Raw genomic sequence first — 12,438 nt, 5'->3', positions numbered from 1 at the left:
TTTTTTTTTTTTTTTTTTGTAGATACAGGATCTTACTATGTTGCCCAGGCTGGGCTCACACTTCTGGACTCAAGTGATCCTCCCACCTCAGCCTCCTCCCCAAGTACCTGGAACTACAAGCACACATCACCGTGCCTGGCTAATTTTCTTTTTTTCTTTCATTCATTCTTTCTTTCTTTTATAGATATGGGATCTTGCTTTGTTGCCCAGGCTGGTCTCACATTCCTGGGCTCAAGCAATCCTCCTGCCTCAGCCTCCCCTCCCAAGTAGCTGAGACTACAAGCTTGCCATATCACACCTGGCTAATTTTTATTTATTTTTTTTGTAGATTGGGGATTTTGCTGTGTTGCCCTGGCTGGTCTCGAACTCCTGGTCTCAAGTGATCCTCACGCCTTGGCCTCCCAAAGTGTGGGATTGTAGGTGTGAGCCACTGTGCCCAGCCATGCTGCCTATGTTTGTGAAATCCATCATCTTCCCGAGCTTTACAAGGCCCCATCAGCACACTACACCATCTGAGAAAAGCCTTTATCCTTTCACATGGCCTCCTAGAGTGCATACTAGACATTGTTCTCAGCGCTTGATTAACTGGCATAAGCCCCAGAATGACATTATGAAGGAAATACTCTAATCATACCCATTTTATAGATGAGGTGACTGAGGCACAGAGAGGTCAGGCAACTTAGTCAGGGCCACACACAACCTGGACTCAGACTCAGGCAGCCTGGCTCCAGATCCTGCTCTTCACAGCCTTCCTCTTTTTTTGAGATGGAGTCTGGCTCTGTCACCCAGGCTGGAGTGCAGTGGTATGATCTCAGCTCACTACAACCTCCGCCTCCCAGGTTCAAGCAATTCTCCTGCCTCAGCCTCCCGCGTAGCTGGAATTACAGGTGCCCGCCACCATGCCTGGCTAATTTTTTTGTATTTTTATTGAAGGCGGGGTTTCACCTTGTTGGCCAGGCTGGTCTCAAACTCCTGACCTCAGATGATCTGCGCCATGGCTTCCCAAAGTGTTGAGATTACAGGCATGAGCCACTGTGTCTGGCCTGTGCACTTTATTTCTATTATTATTACATTGTAATATATAATGAAATAATCCTACTACTCACCATCATATAGAATCAGTGGGAGCTCTGAGCTTGTTTTCCTGCAACTAGACGGTCCCATCTAGGGGTGATGGGAGACAGTGACAGATCATCAGACATTAGATTCTCATAAAAGTGCACAACCTAGACCCCTCGCCTGTGCAGTTTACAACAGGGCTGGAGCTCCTACGAGAATCTACTGTTGCTGGTGGTCTGACAGGAGGCGGAGCTAATGCAGTAATGCTAGCGAGGGCAGCAGCTGTAGAGATGAAGGTTCAGGCTTTTTCGCCTGTCACTCACCTCCTACTGCGCGGCCCAGTTCCTTGAACTGGTCTTGAACCGGTACCTGTCTGTGACCTGGGGGTTGGGGACCCCTGCTTTACAAGATTACTCTGGAGGCAGCTAGGGATGGGGCAGACAGGGAGACGCAGGAGGCCGGAGTGCACATCACTCTCCTATTATTTCAGAATTAACCTGGACTCAGTCCAGCTTGTTTCAAGGTAGTCTGTTACAGGACTCCGAAGGGAAGCTCTAGACCCTGGTTTCTGGGAGGCAGGCAGAGAGAAGGCCAGACTGGGAAGGTCAGGGACCCCGACGACTTGGAGGGCAGAACAGCATGGCGTGTGTATGTTTCCGTAGGATCATCTGCAGAATTCCCGGAGCACTTTGTGCTAACATTCCCGAAAATCCTCTAACAGTTAGCTATTTTTGCTCTTTTCCCCTGCCCCAGGCTGAATTGATCCGGGTCCAGCTCACACACTCTCAAAGTGGCAATGAAGTGTCACATGAGTTCGAGCCAAGAGAAGCCTAGAGGAGTGCTCTTATTGCCATAGGAATTGTTTCTCTGGGAATGGATTTTAAAATAACAGACAAGCTGGGGGAAAAGGGGAGCGAGATGAAGAGAGGGAAGATTCAGAAAATCCTGGAGCTTGAGGACAAGGTCTCCCCAGATATTTACATCAAAGCCATTCTGTGTGATTCTCAGGAAAAGTCTCCCTTCCCTATGCGCTCGCACTTCAAAGGGAGAAGCAGGATCTGTAAAGCTGGGGTCTCCATGGTTCCTCTAAAAGTGGCTTCAGGAGCTGGCCTCATGTGAACAAAGTGCAGAGAAAGGGACCTCGCTCCAGAACAGCAAACGTGCACTGAGGCAGAGGCACTGCCCTAAAGGAGAAAGGTCAAGGTATTTGTTCATTCATTCACATGTTCATTCATTCACTCAACAAACTTCCCTTGAGTACCTGATCCGTGCAAGTCCAGAAGATGCTGAAATGTGGGGTTGAAAACTCCATGCAGGAAAAATAACAGTATTTCACAAAAATGCAAGATGTGTGAAGTCTGCTTTGCTGCCGTTGCAAACCTAGAAAATGTTGCAAAAACTTCGCAATGTTCTGAGAAGCAAAGCAGCAGGCTCCTTGGTGTCCCCCAGGCACTGGAGACAGCCAGGAGCTCAGGCCTGAAGCCTGTCTCTGCCTATTCGTGAGCCACCAAGGCACCAGGTCCCACTAGCTCCGAGCACTCCTTTCTCCCCTGCTCCATCCATCAACTACCTCCTAACTGGCCTCCCTCCTTCCACTCTCCTTCCTCTGCCAGCCTCTTCCCCAACCAGCAAAGTTGGCACAAGCCTGACTGTGACCAAGCCCAGACTATAAAGGCAAGCTCCTTAAGGTGGCAGGAAGGAGACTTCACATTCAGACTCCAAAAGCTCAGCACCTATCCTCTGCCTGCCCAAGCCCATGGTCTGCTCTTGCTCTGTCACCCTGATTGGAGTGCAGTGGTGCGATCATAGCTCACTGCAGCCTCAAACTCCTGGGCTCAAGCGATCCTCCCACCTCAGTCTCCTGAGTAGCTGAGACTACAGGCGTGTTCCACCACACCTGGCTAATATTTTATTTTTGGTAGAGACAGGGTCTTGCTATGTTGCCCAGGCTGGTCTTGAACTCCTGAGCTCAAGCAATCCTCCCACCTTGGCCTCCCAAAGTGCTGGGATTACAGATATGAGCCACCACATCCCACCAGTCCAGCCACTCTGAACTCAATCCCACTGACTATATGTCAGGCAACAGCTGATGACACTTCCAAACCCTTATACAGCAGTCTGTCTGCCCAGAGCGCCCCAGTCACTGCCTCAAGCTCTCCTGTTCATCCTACAAAACCCTCCTATGTTGACTCTTCTGAGAAGTCCTCAACATTTAGTCTCTATCCACTAGAACATTTCCCTAAGTATGTGGTCAGGAACACAGTCCTAACAAAATGCTCCCCAGAAGGCTGGGTGTGGTGGCTCACACCTGCAATCCCAGCACTTTGGGAGGCCAAGGCAGGTGGATCACTTGAGGTCAAAGTTCAAGACCAGCCTGGCAAATGTGGAGAAACCCCAATTCTACTACAAATACAAAAGTTAGCCCGGCATGTTGGTGGGTGCCTGTAATCCCAGCTACTTAGGAGGCTGAGGCAGGAGAATTGCTTGAACCTGGGAGGCGGAGGTTGCAGTGAGCCAGGATCATGCCACTGCACTCCAGCCTGGGCAACAGAGTGAGACTCCATCTCAAAAAAACAAAATGCTCCCCAGAAAAAGATTCCAATATATTTGTATTCATATATTTGTGGAATCCCCCCATGCTTGCAACCTTTGCAAAGCGTGTGAACACAGTCCACTGTCACATGCCTGAGCAGAGCATTTACTATTCTTTTTCCTAAGAACGTTATTAATATTAACCCATTTAAGCCCCAGAACAACTTAATGAAGTACTGAGATCATTCCCATTTTACAGATGAGAAAACTGAGGCACAAAGACTCCCAGTCTCCCACATACCCTAGCTCCCCTAGCTCACTTTGTACACATTTGTATCACACCAAATTCCACTCTTACTCATGGATCTGTTTTCCTCAACCAGTCTCTGAGCTCATCAAGGACAGAGGCTGGGTCTGAATCATCTCACTGCCCCAGAGACAGGGTCTCACTCTGTCACCCAGGCTGGAGTGCAGTGGTGTAATCATAGCTCACTGCAGCTTCAACTTCCTGGGTTCAAGCCATCTTCCCACCTCAGCCTTCCAAGTACCTGGGACTACAGGTGTGTACCACCACACTCAGCTAATTTTTTAGTCTTTTTGCAAAGACAGGGTCTGACTACGTTTCCCAGGCTGGTCTCAAACTCCTGGACTCAGTTAATCCTCCCACCTCAGCCTCCACCAGGACTACAGGTGTGCACCACCACGCCCAGCTAATTTTTTAAATTTTTTTCACAGAGACAGGGTCTGGCTATGTTGTCCCAGCTGGTCTCAAACTCCTGGGCTAAAGTGATCCTCTCAACATGGTCTCCCACAAAGTGCTGGGATGAAAGGCATGAGCCACCACAGCTGACCACAGTTGCCCCTTCTTGAATGTAGGGAACCGTAGAGCAAAGGCAGGGGCCCAACACTGCAGAGGCATGCAATGCAGTCAGAGGGACAAGGCCCTGTGGATGTGATCATCCACTTCCCCAGAGTCTGCTGAGCTCTTCCTCCATGCAGGCCACCAGGCCGAGCCCCCTGCCTTCATGTTTGAGTCCTCAGCCTCTCCCCTACCTGCATGTGGGCTCAGTGAATGCAAGGTGATTAAATGCCTGACCTGGAGTGGCTCATATTTCCAAGAGGCAGTGGTAGGTCGTGGGCAGGGCTGAGCCCTGGCTCATGCACGCTTGCCCAAGGCAGGCTGCTCAGAGTCACTCCTGCAGGGAGTAAACGAGGAAGGAGAAATGATTCCATCTGCAAGAAGGAAAACTGGGGAAGTGAGTTCTCAAAACAAAACCACAATCACAGATGCAACAGGTGCAGGGCCCACCCACAGATGAGATGAACAGAAAGCTGGGAGGTAAATCCAGGGAGACTTCCTGGAGGAAGGGTGCTTGTGGTTCTACTAAAAAAGCGGGGAGTCAAGGTAAGAAGGAGGCATTTTGAGTGCGGAGGGGACACACCAAGCACTTTGGCTTAGACAAAACCACAAGAAAGTGACTTTAGAGACAGAGGGAGCTTGAAGCAGCAGGTATAGATGAAGGAAAGGTGGGTGGGGCGCGGAGGCTCATGCCTGTAATCCCAGCACTTTGGGAGGCTGAGGTGGGCAGATAACCTGAGGTCAGGAGTTCAAGAGCAGCCTGGCTAACAGGGTGAAACCCCATCTCTACTAAAAATACAAAAAAATTAGCTGGGTGTGGTGGTGCATGCCTATAATAGCAGCTACTCAGAAGGCTGAGGCAGCAGAATCGCTTCAACCTGGGAAGCGGAGGTTGCAGTGAGCTGAGATTGTGCCACTGCACTCCAGCCTGGGCAACAGAGCCAGACTCCGTCTCAAAAAACAAAAACAAACCAAACAAACAACAACAACAAAACTGCACGTCAGCTTGATTTATAACTTCTTTTTTTTTTTTTTTTGAGATGGAGTCTCACTCTGTCACCCAGGCTGGACTGCAGTGGTGTGATCTCGGCTCACTGCAAGCTCTGCCTCCCAGGTTCACGCCATTCTCCTGCCTCAGCCTCCCCAGTAGCAGGGACTACAGGCATCCACCACCATGCCTGGCTCATTTTTTGTATGTTTTGTAGAGACAGGGTTTCACTGTGTTAGCTGGGATGGTCTCGATCTCCTGACCTCATGATCCACCCGCCTCAGCATCCCAAAGTGCTGGGATTACAGCAGTGAGCCACCGCACCCAGCCAATTTATAACTTTTAAATATCTAGCCATATGGTGAATGGTCTTCATCTTTAGTCCTGCCCCAAGCCCCAAAAATGTTAGGAGTGGCCAGGGCTCACAGGTGTTATAAGATCAGGGAAGCCTATTCTTACCCCTGAAAGGCCATATCGACCCAGCATCATTTAAAATGGCCTCTTCAGGCTGGGTGCATTGGCTCATGCCATAATCCCAGCACTTCGGGAGGCCGAGGCGGGCAGATCACCTGAGGTTGGGAGTTTGAGACCAGCCTGACCAACATGCAGAAACCCCATCTCTACTAAAAATACAAAATTAGCCGGGCATGGTAGCGCATGCTACCATCCCAGCTACTAGGGAGGTTGAGGCAGGAGAATCGCTTGAACCCGGGAGGCAGAGGTTGTGGTAAGATGAGATCACGCCATTGCACTCCAGCCTGGGCAACAAGAGCAAAACTCCATCCCGATCAAATCAATCAATCAATCAATCAATAAAATGGCCTATTCAAAATGTACCCCAAGAAGAAACTGCTGATGGAAATGTAAAATGCTGTAACCCCAGTGGAGGGAAACTTGACGCTATCTAGCATAATTAAACATGTGTTTGCCACTTAACAACACAAGTGCCTTATCAGTAGAGGACTAGTTGAATAAATATAGTCACTTACACTGTACACAATTACAGACCCATAAAAATGGATGCAGAACTCTACTAAAAAAACACAAAAAATTAGCCGGGCATGGTGGCACGCACCTGTAGTCCCAGCTACTCAGGAGGCTGAGGCAGGAGAATGGCGTGACCCGGAAGGCGGAGCTGGCAGTGAGCCAAGATCATGCCACTGCACTCCAGCCTGGGCGACAGAGTGAGCCTCCATCTCAAAAAAAAATAAAAATAAAAATAAAAAGGATGCAGAAGATTATCTTTGCTTTATTTATTTATTTATTCGAGATAGAATCTCACTCTGTCACCCAGTCTGGAGTGCACTGACGTGATCTCGGCTCACTGCAATCTCCACCTCCCGGGTTCAAGCAACTATCCTGCCTCAGCCTCCTGAGTAGCTGGGATTACAGGCATGCGCCACCACGCCCAGCTAAATTTTGTATTCTTAGTAGAGAAGGGGTTTCACCATGTTGGCCAGGCTAGTCTCAAACTCCTGACCTCAAGTGATCCACCTGCCTTGGCCTTCCAAAGTTCTGGGATGACAGGCGTGAGTCACCATGCCCCGCCTATCTTTGCTTTTTGATAGAGCCATCTCCACAACATGTTATGATGGAAAAAGGCCAAGTGCAAAACAGAATAACTAACACATCACCTCTGTGTAAGAAAAGGAAGAGGATGCAGACACAAACACACACATACTCATACACACTCTAACACTCACACATACACAAATTGCTTACATTTGCAAAAAGAAACAATGAAAAGAGAAACCAAAAACTAACTCAAAATCTGGCTACCTACGAATAAATGTGTACAAGTATTCTAGAAATTACAAATTTTAAAGAATCAAAATTATAGTACCACTTTGAAGTAGGAGCCAGGACTTGACTCTGGAGGTTGGGCTTGACACGGGACCAAATTGAGGACTAGCTAAAACAGGTTAGGACAAAGCACATCCCCATAAGACTCACTCACCAGGGCGCCATGTGAGTTACCATTTACCAGGGCAACACCCGGAAGTTACCACCCCTTTCCATGGCAACAACCCAACAACCTGGAAGTTACCACCTTCATCCTAGAAATTCCTGCATAAACTGCCCCTTAATTTGCATATAGTTAAAAGTGGATATAAATAGTGCTGAACTGCCTCTGAGCTGCTAGTCTGGGCACACTGCCTATGGGGTATCCCTGCTCTGCAAGGAGCAGGACCTCTGCTGCTGCTGTGCACTGCTGCATCAATAAAAGTTGCTGTCTGACACCACCCACTCACCCTTGAATTCTTTCCTGGGCGAAACCAAGAACCCTCCCGGCCAAGCCCCAATTTGGGGGCCTGCCTGTCCTGCATCCACTTTGCAATCCTTAATGAAATAATGACATAGGCAACGATCACCAACACCTCAAGCATCACAAGAGAAAAAAAGAGACGACCAGACGTTGTGTAATTGCCAATAGAAAAACACTACACCACCCAAGAGGTAATTCCGCCAAAACAATGATGATCATAATAAGGAGAAAACGAAGGAGGAGGAAGAACTAGATCCAATCAAACTCTTGATCCAATTTCCCATTATCTGGAAATACAGAGGACAGATGAACATGCTCAAGGCACCGTGAGCATAAAACCAACAAAATCCTGAACATGGAACATTCTAGAAGGCTGATTTTTCTGCAACAAATAAATTGCAACAAAAAGAAGGGAAAAAGTGGAAGAGACTTGTAGACAGTGGTGGTCTGCTGAATATTTAACACCCAGCTTTCCAGAATAAAGCCATGTCCTTCTGTTAGTCAGTTCAGGGCTGCCATAAAAGAATACCACAGACTGCGCAGCTTAAGCAGCAGACATTTATTTCTCACAGCCTTGGAGCCTGGGAAGTCCAAGATCAAGGTGCTGGCAGATTCAGTTCCTGGTGAGGGCTCTCTGTCTGGTTTGCAGACAGCCGCCTTCTTGCTGTGCTGTGTCCTCACATGGCAAAGAGAGAGAGCTCTGATTTCTCTTTCTCTTCTTCTTCTTCTTTTTTTTTTTTTTTTGAGACAGAGTCTTACTCTGTTGCCCAGGCTGGAGTGCAGTGGCATGGTCTCAGCTCATTGTACCCTCTACCTCTCAGGCTTAAGTGATTCTAGTGCCTCAGCCTCCCAAGTAGCTGGGACGACAGGTGTGCACCACCACACCTGGCTAATTTTATTATTTACTTATTTTTTATTTTTTTGAGACGGAGTCTCCCTCTGTCGTCCAGCCTGGAGTACAGTGGTGCGATCTAGGCTCACTGCAAGCTCCGCCTCTCAGGTTCATGCCATTCCCCTGCCTCAGCCTCCCGAGTAACTGGGACTACAGGCACCCACCACCACGCCTGGCTAATTTTTTTGTCTTTTTAGTAGAGACAGTATTTCACCATATTAGCTAGGATGGTCTTGATCTCCTGACTTCGTGATCCTCCCGCCTTGGCCTCCCAAAGTGCTGGAATTACAGGCTTGAGCCGCCACGCCCAGCCTCTCTTCCTGTTCTTATAACATCACTAATCGAATCATGGGGCACTACCCTCACAACTTCATCTAAATCTAGTTACCTCCAAAGGTCCCACCTCCAAATACCAGCACATTGGAGGTGAGGGCTTCAACGTATGAATTCGGTGGGGACACACAGATCACTCCAGAGCATCTCCTGATATAATATGGTAGACTAGACCACTTATGAAGCATTTCTGTCTCTCCCAACACCCCCAAATAGAGACCATAAATCTAATCAAACCTTCCAACCTAGCTTCCAAAATAGAAGAGATACAGGGGGCAGAGGATCCAATTAATTACACCACTGGGAAGCAAGTAGCTAAATCTAGTATGTGGACATTTTAGAAAACAACTGGTCTTCAACAACTTGACAGCATGGAGAAAAAATTACTCTTTCAATGGGAGAGGACTTTCCTACACTAAAAGGGACAGAAGAGACAGAATAACCAATAAGCAGACTTATTTAGATGCAGATTTGAACAAATTAACAATTAAAAACCGCTTTTTGGCTAGGCACAGTGGCTCACACCTGTAATCCCAACACTTTGAGAGGCCAAAGCTGAAGGACTACTTGAGGCCAGGAGTTCAAGACCAGCCTGGGCAACATAGCATGACCCCATCTCGATGAAAAAGTTAAAAATTAGCCAGCCATGGTGGCCCATGCCTGTGATCCCAACTACTTAGGAGGCTGAGGTGGGAGGATTGCTTGGACCCAGGAAGTTGAGGCTGCAGCGAGCTATGATTGCGCCACTGTGTTCCTGCCTGGGTGACAGAGAGAGACCCTGTCTTTAAAAAAAAAAAAATCAGACTTTAACAAGGAGCAGCAACAATGAAATTAAAGCAGACTCTTTGTCAACAAACAGCCCTGTCATCATCGCCCATGAACTGAGACCAAGCCCCGGTAAACACACTACTGAAGGCCAAGGCTGCAAGGACCACTGTGCCAACTGCTGTCCCCCAAGCCTTCAACTTCTGGAGATCATGAATCTCAAGGACAAGGGACACTTGTGAAAGATAGCTCATGAAGCACAAAAACATGTGACGCCCAGGCCAGCTCCAGCCTATGACTCACCTAGGCAACAACCAAGTGCCTGCAATGCCCATGCTGGGCTTTCTGGGCAAAGAGACTCAGTCACGTTAGGGAATATCAACTTGCCCCAAGCCTCCCCAACACCTCCTGGTATCCTTTTCTGGAATCCACTTCCCACAAATTCACCCACATCCTCCCTAAACCTAATTATATCCTCTCCCCATTCCTATCCTGGTGGAAAGAGTTCTGGAAGATTCCCACACTTGTTTGAGCCTCTTTTTGTTTGTGCTAAAATGATCCCTTCCAAGTTTCTGCAGAGGTCCCCAAGTTCCAGCCCACCAAATGTCAGAATGAGGTCTCCATTAGCCCCCGATCTTCATGGACCTCACCTCCTGCTTTTCTGCAGGCGTATTTCAGGCTGCAAAGACCTTTTTTTTTTTTCTTCGCACACTTTTTAACTACAAAAGCATTACATGAATATATGCTCTTTGCAAACCATCCATTCAATCCCTGTACCGGCCAGTAGGTTCTCTTTGGGGCCAAGCACAGTGGCTCATGCCTGTAATCCCAGCACTTTGGGAGGCTGAGGCAGGCAGATCATTTGAGGCCAGGAGTTTGAGACCTGCCTGGCCAAAATCACAGCATTTTTTTATTGGCCAACAATACAAAAATTAGCCAGGTGCAATGGTGGGCGCCTCTAATCCCAGCTACTTGGGAGGCTGAGGCAGGAGAATCACTTGAACCCGGGAGGCAGAGGTTGCAGTGAGCCAAGACTGCACCATTGCACTCCAGCCTGAGCGAGACTGTCTCAAAAAAACACAGAAACCAGAAAAACATTCAGACAAGCCACAAACAGACAGAGGGAAAATGGGACAGTCCCCTGGCCCAGCCCTAGACCCCTTCATAACATTAACTGCCGAAATGGTTTCCTAGAAACTTTTTTGAGGCATTTATCTACCTAGATGTAGACCTGATTTTCCTTTTCATAAACGAAATCATGCTGTATATTATTCTGCAACTTGAAAATCTTGTTTTTTAGACAATCCTCACATGGAACTGTGCAGAGGCCACACTAGTGTGGGTGTTTGAAGAATACTCCTCATAGAAGCCCCGGGTAAGTATTTCCAAACAAAATGAGAGAAATAAGAGTGCATGCAAACTTTTCCAGAGGCACTTCTATGCTTTTCTGGGTCCCGCCCTATCCAGCCATGAGTGTATATTTCTTCCCAGCATGAAACATCCCTGTCTCCTTGTTATTAAGGCATTAGCCAGAAATCATCTTGGAGTCCTCTGATTTGGTAAATATCAAAGAGATAAAAAGAACTGGAACCTGTCTTTTAGCTTTGATAAGTAGAGCAGTATGCTAGAAAACACCAGATCTGGGCCTGGCGTGGTGGCTCACGCCTGTAATCCCAGCACTTTGGGAGGCCGAGGCAGGAGGATCTCTTGAAGCCAGAAGTTAGAGACCAGCATGTGCAACATAGTGAGATCCCACCTCTACAAAAAATTTAAAAATTAGCCAGTCATGGTGGTGCGAGCCTATGATCTCAGCTACAGGAGGCCGAGGTCGGGGGATCACTTGAGCCTGGGAGATCAGGTCTGCAGTGAACTATGATCGCACCACTGCACTCCAGCCTGGGGAACAAGCAAGACACTATCTAAGAAAAAAAAAAAAGGCACAAGAGGTCAGTCCCTGAGTGGCTACTGGGCCTAGCAAATCCTGAGCCTCTGTTTCTTCAGCTCAGGGAAAGATACTACTCTAATGTTTTAACCCTAGGGTTGTTAAGGATCAAAAGAAATGGAGATTGGGAGGGGCCAAGGCAGTAGGATATCCTTGAGCCCAAGAGTTTGCGTCAAGCCTGGGCAACAGAGTTGAGATTCTGTCTCTGCAAAAAATAAATTAAAATGTAAAAAAGAGATGGAGGGAACAGACACAGGTAGTGCATTCCAGAGCGCTGTCATAGCTGTGTGGGTTGTAGTTATTACTAAATGAGGAAAAGCTAAATTCAAGCGACTTATGCAAACGAGGCGTTTGGCAACTTCTACTTGCATGCTTACGGTTTTCTGGGGAAATCCAAATGCGGGCTCCGGAGCCGCAGCCCTGAGCGTCCCGGGGGTGGCCATGGCGCCACCTGCCGGCCGAGAGAGAGGAGACGCCTGGCGGGTCCCGGCGCCCGGGCCCGGTGACCCTGCGCCCTCTCCAACCCTGCCACGCAGCCACCCGATCCCAGCCGGTTCTACGTCCCGGGGTGGCTGGGGAGTCGCAGCCGAGGATCCTCCGCGGCCTCAGCCCCAAAGACTGGGCGGGAATGACCCCTCCGGTGTCCTGGGGCCGCTGATAGGAGAGGGGCTGCCCGGGACGCGAGGCCTTGACCACCCGGGAACCTGCTCCGCGACACAAAGCCGCAGCCGCGCAGGTGAGCGGCGGAGCCACGTGAGCGGCCGAACGCCCGGGGCAGAGCCCCAGCCCGGGCCACCGCGGT

General features: G+C 48.8%; 1 protein-coding gene across 2 annotated transcripts in view; it reads right to left on the bottom strand.

Moving 5' to 3' along the window:
* The window catches only part of COL26A1 (collagen, type XXVI, alpha 1), a 237,950-nt gene that overhangs the window by 224,650 nt on the left and 862 nt on the right, over nt 1–12,438 (bottom strand). The window lies entirely within an intron of this gene.

Source organism: Colobus angolensis, unplaced genomic scaffold (assembly GCF_000951035.1).
Source record: "Colobus angolensis palliatus isolate OR3802 unplaced genomic scaffold, Cang.pa_1.0 Scaffold120, whole genome shotgun sequence".
Lineage (NCBI taxonomy): Eukaryota > Metazoa > Chordata > Mammalia > Primates > Cercopithecidae > Colobus > Colobus angolensis.
The sequence above is the reverse complement of the archived record's forward strand: the minus strand, read 5'-3'. Positions and strand labels throughout refer to the sequence as shown.